Source organism: Bidens hawaiensis, unplaced genomic scaffold, assembly GCF_021521415.1.
Source record: "Bidens hawaiensis isolate Kalapana, Puna unplaced genomic scaffold, B.hawaiensis_p1.1 tig00035988_1, whole genome shotgun sequence".
NCBI lineage: Eukaryota > Viridiplantae > Streptophyta > Magnoliopsida > Asterales > Asteraceae > Bidens > Bidens hawaiensis.
The window spans coordinates 129,767-135,762 of NW_027496282.1; positions in this window are offsets into that span (position 1 = coordinate 129,767).

The window sequence follows — 5,996 nt, forward strand, 5'->3', positions numbered from 1 at the left end:
AAAACAAGAGATTAGAGAACTCAGAACGTTGTAATAGCGTTTTTTTGTATTTTTTTGCGTTCGGGTTTGCGTTTTGAGTGTTGTGATGAACCCATTACACTAAATACCTATTTATACTAGTAGTGGGGTGTTTGGGGAGCCAAAAAACGGCCATTTTTGACCCCAACGGTCAAAAAAAGGCCATAAAACCGTTTCCCAACGGCTAGAACCACTCCAACGGCTATAACCGGTTCGGAACCGGTTCCGGTCGAACCGGTTTCAGAACCGGTTCCGGTTCGGTTCCGGTTCCTACCCGGTCCACCTCCAAACATGTCAAACCGGTCCCGGATCGTCGGGTTGAAACGGAACCGAACCGGTTCCTACGAAAAACGGGTAGGAACCGGTTCGGTTCCGGTTCGGTTCCGCCGAACCGGTTCCAGGAACCGGTTTTGTTGTCCACCTCTATCCGCGGCGTTTGGCACCGATGGAAATTCACTCACCTGAGAATCGGGGCGGTATGCGGCTTTACGGTTTCAAACCGAAACCCATAAACTTATTACATGATTACCAAGGCCTGCGTTCCCTGCTTCATGGCGCGGGCCGTGGGCACCCATCTAGTCTATATATAATATAAAAGTGAGGGATCTCTTAAATCTTAAGAGGTCCAATAAACAATGCATAATTTACAACATACAATCCATTAAACTATAAGATTTTAGGGGCAATTTTGCCTTTTTGCACATCATACGTTGACTTCAATTTCTTGAAAAATAGTTACAATTTTAATCCTTCAACTTTGGTTAATTTGTTAGTTTGAATAATAGTCACACATTTTCCTCTTATTCTAAACAACCCCCCCACCCCCAAACAACTTTTAAACGACCATAACGTTTTCACACGGTAATACTTTTTTAAAACAATTACACCGTAAAAACGATCATTTTATTCTCATTAATTTGAGTGTAGTATTGTTATTTATTATTATTTATATAAAACTACCATGTTACGTGATTACCCGTTAAGATCGGCAATGGGTCGGGCTGCTAATGTCGAAATAGGTCAATACAAAAAGGGTTATTTTAGTTCGGGCCAATATGGGATAAGGTCGAAAGGGGTCAGGTCAAAACGGGCTTTAAGTTAACATGTTGTCAAATAGGAACATGTTTCGGGCCGAAACGGGTTTGGTTAAAAAGTGGTTACAATCGTACTAACACCGGGTTTTTAGCTCACAATTTAACCAACTCATGCAATGCTTATGTTCACATATTAACTAGCAATTTTTATCCATTATATTAACCAACCCATGCAATGTATATGTAATAATAATAAAAACGGTAGCCATCATTCAAAATAGCAACATTGTTGATAATAAATTGGGATATTAATTCAGAAGTGCACATCATAGCTTCGATTTACCTGGCAATTCTAAATTTTTTTTTTCCATCACAATCGAAGTTTTATATAATTTACTATAAAACGATTACAATAAAGTGGCAGGCAAACGGGCAACAAGCTGCGCCGCAACCCCCTTTTGAACAGCAAAGCCAATCCTACTAAAAACGAAGCTTTGGGACCTAGAAGCTGAAGAGGTTCCGTGTACGACGCGCTGAACCCTACTCAAAAATTTTACAGCCTCTGGAGCCAGAAAACCAAATGTATCAAAGGCAAATGGTAGAAAGACATATTGATTATCTAAACAAGCTTTCTCGTGTTTAACAACTTTGCCCGATTCAGCCTTCAACGCAGCCTGACCCACAACAAACCCACGCTCTTTTGGGCGGGAATATTCCCGCCCTGCTCATTCCTTCTTCAGGTGACATTACTAAAGTATTAAGAGTTAATGCCTTATGCGTGTAGCCTTACTGTTAGTGCGGGTGGCCTCCTTCTTGGCTTGTACCCACAACTGCGGGGACAGACAGGGTACTGTACCAAGGGAGGCTTTCCTGCGGGAACAGCTGGCTTACTGCGTGTAAGGTCTTTGTCTCTCTGAGCATGGTGGGTCCTGCGGAACCAATTGGTCTTTGCGCAGACGTACCTCTTCAAGGTGTGTCTTGCGGGTCCAACTGGGCTTTGCGGGGATCTACCTCTTCAAGTCCCCCCAGTCCATTGTTCCTATCATGAATTGTCAGTAAGTGAGGTGAACTTTTGGACTTTAAGCAAGGGGTTTTAAAGAGGAGTTTTTGTTTTCTAAGGTTTTCCGCGGGGATTCTTCCCGCAGTTTTCCTAATGTCACTTGCAGAAATTCCCGACTTTTCTGCCTGATCTTTGGTTATGATGCGGGTAGGTGTTTAACCTCTTCGCAAGTCGGGAGCGTTGAGTTTCACTTGTACAGATTCTTTACGAGGTTTTGGTAGTTTTGGACATAGTGATCAGTTATGTTAAACCACCAATTCCACCTTGAAGCTTCAAACAATCTAGTTCTCAACGTTCCCGCCATGCGGAGGTGTTATTTCCCTTTCCGCAAGCATGGCCCACAAGATCCTTCTTGGCTTCAATTCCCTGCAAGTGCTAAGTATGTGAAGGGTTTCGCCTTGACACTGTACCCGCGCTTGTCTTACGGTTTTTTGCTTCCCAAGGTAAGGGGGTATATTCCCTCTTATTTTTGAATATTTTTGAATCTTTTTGAAATTCGAAGAGTGTGTGAAAGGATAAGGACAGCCCCAACGGTTGAAGTGACGTTGGCGTCTCCTGACGGTTTCTTCTGACGGTTTCAGGACGTGCAGGAAGTTATGACGACGTGACAGTATGTGGTCAATCCGGACGCTTTTTCAGGCGCGTGGGCGCGAGTTTTCAGGCACGTGGGCGCGAGTTTTACGGCACGCGTCCTTTCGACAGCTGTTGCTAGCTTGCTTTTTCCACGTGTCGCCGTTTCATTGCACCTGCGTTTTCTCTCCCCTCCGCATTAAATTCATCGCATTCATTGCGATGAGTATATAAGGAGGAAGAGGGTGTATCTCATTCCATACGTTCACTTCATTCTTCTTCTTCTAAGCGATTTCCGGCGAATACTCTAACTTTTCCGTCGAGCATTCTCCTGAAATCGTTCTCTTTCACACCTAAAAAATGTCTTCTACACATGATCCCGAGATTAACGTCGAGGAGTCTGATGTATACCTCGAGAACCCGACGTCCACGTCTGATAAGGACGATAAGAGTACTGCTGGCGAGTGCCATTGTACTCTTTCTGTCGATTTATATCACTATATCGTCAAGAAGTTCATGCTCGAGCCTTACGAGCCTGAGTTTCCAGAGCCCCACCAGACGGTGTATGATGCCCCTAAGGGCAAGATAGGGGTTTATGCCTCATTCTTCATATATGGGAATCTCAGATTCCCATTAACGAAGTTCGTGTACCGTGTTCTGGAGAAACACGGTGTACACTTGACGGAGGTGCACCCGATGGCGATCGCTAAGGTTCGCCATTTTGAATGGGTGTGCCACATTCTGGGCATCGAGCCCCGCGTCGACCGCCTGATGACCTTCTACTCCTGGAGGTGTATCCAGGGCTGGTATACCTTGGTCACTCGGATCAAGGGTTTGAAGATCTGCGCTACCGAGCGCAGTCTTCGGTCTTGGAAGCGGGAGTTTTTCTACATCTCCGCTCGCGTCATCCCCATCGTGATGACGTTCAAGAACGGGAGGGCACTCCCTAACCTTCACGCCTCCAACTACCAGGAGACGGAATGGTTCGCCAAGATCTCCCAGATCCAGACTCCGGTTTACCGCTTTGCGGAGTCTGGGATGGTGATGCTTGGGATGAACCGGGTATGGAAGGATGCCGGTTCTGAGACGCCGCAAATACCTATCATCCTCGAATACGGTTTGAACTTTACTCCTTACGGTATGCTCCATCTTTTGTGTTGATTTAGGGTTTTTCTTCTAACTGTTAATCTTTTTTTATTTCAGAGGGGAACGACTTACAATCGCTCCTGCATCCACGGGAGACTGGTGGTCCCGCCCGGCTGGGTACTCGCGATCTTGACAAGAACGAGTTGCCCATTCTGGAGCAAACGACAGATAGATTCGTAGAGGTCTACCCGCCGGGCCACGAAATTTTGAGCGCCACTCGGCCAGGTAAGGGATTCTTTAATCCTCGCCCTCTTCATGCTCAAACTTCTGCTGGAGTTCCTATAATTTTGTCATCTTCTGATGAGGGATCCGCAGACGGGCCATTCTTCGTGAGGAAGAAGAAGGCTCCTGGCGTAAAGGGCAAGGCGAAGGTTACCTCCGTCGTCGACCTGGGGAATCAGTCTGATTCCGAGACTGAAAGTGAGGAGGCGGCGGGGAACCTCGGTGGTGGTGAGACTATTGTCTCGGAGGTTGAGACGACTGTCACCTCTGGGCAACAAAGCGTTGCAACGGTGACTGGCGTGAAGAGGCCAGTTCCATCGGGTTCGTCTCCGCCCGTCAGAACTTTCAAGATTAAGAAAACCCGTAAGTATAATGTTTACCTTTCCCGCATTTCTTTCCGCCTTTTTTTTTCATCTTTTGTTGTCTTCACGCAGGAGTGGACGCATCCGCCTTCCAGAGCGGTGCGGGAGGGAGCAGTTCCGGACCCACGACGATAGGTTTGGTCAACCTATCTGAGGCGATGACCCAGTCGGCTGCGCCTGTTTCTGGTGTTGGTTCAGTTGCTCATTCTGTTGAGGCAACTGTTCCAGTTGTGACGTCATCTCCGCCGGCCGTCAGTGCCATCTTTACCACATCTTTCACTGGGCCGGCGGTGACTTTTTCTGCAAGCTCTTCCACAGCGGCGACCACGGTTGTGAGTTCACCTCCGATGGTTTCCACCACGGTGGCTTCTACCATGCCTCCTCCGGCGCCAGCGACTACCTCGTCCATGGCTGGCTCTTCAGGTATGTTCGGGGTTGGGACCTCTAGCCAATCTTTGCCTCCTCCCTATCTCCTTGACCTCTTGGATGGATTTCCCTTAGGTTCGGGTGATGAGTTTGGCGGCTACCGACCTGTTATCGACCCTACAGGTGCGTGGGTTACTTTGGCCTATTATTCCTTCTTATCATTTTTTTTTTCTAACTGTTTTTTGTTTTTGCAGTTTCGGATTCTAATGAGGTGTATGCTCCACGGTGGAATATCCGCCGGGGAACGACCCTCCGGACGGCTGCGGATTGCGTTGACTTGGCACGCCATGCCGCCCCAAGCGGTGCGTTGGGGGAGGCAATGGCTAGCTACCAAGAGGGTAGGCTATCCAATGAGCTCCGAATCCTCCTTGCCCGGATGCAGCCGCGCGTCGAGTTGCTTTGTCGTGAAAACAAAAAGTTAAAGACTGCGCGTAGCCTGAAAGTGGCTCAGGCGCGAGCATTGCGGGAAAAGAATAAGAGGCTTGCTGCCACCGCTGCAGAGAAGGAGAAGGCCTTCAAGGACCTTGAGGTCGAGGTTCAGGCCAGACACGAGGCTCGTTCCAAGGCTACCCAAGCTGTTAACGAGCAGCTTTGGTTGGCCAAGGAAACTGCGCGTAACGCGACCGAGAGGGCCACCAAAGCTGAAGCCGTTGCTAAGCCTCTACGCACTGAGAACGAAGAGCTTAAAGCCAAACTAGAGAAGCTTCAACAGGCTCATGATGCTTTGGCTTTGGAAGATGCCAAGAAGCTCCAAGAGCTCCTGGATCAGAAGGGTATGCTTGATCGCACTGAGCGCAAGCTCAGGGGCGTTGAAGAGGCTGCTGCTAAGGATGTGTTGCTTGCCAACCTCAACAAAAAATGAAGCCGAACGTGCCCGCGATCAAGCTCAAGCTACCCTCCAAGAAGCTCTGATCACTAAGGAGTGGCTTCTACGAGAAGCGTTGCCTCAGGTACGCATAACTTAATAATTCCTTTGCTTTACGCTTTTCTTTATACTTAGAAAAGTTTTTGATATATATATTTTTTTGTAGGTTGTGCATCGGATTTTCGCGAACACATCTTATGACGATGCCATAAGTGCAGCCCTCAACGCTTCTCATAAGGACGGGGAGAAGGCTGGTTTCCTGCTTGGTCTAGGATTTGCAGAGAAGGGCATCC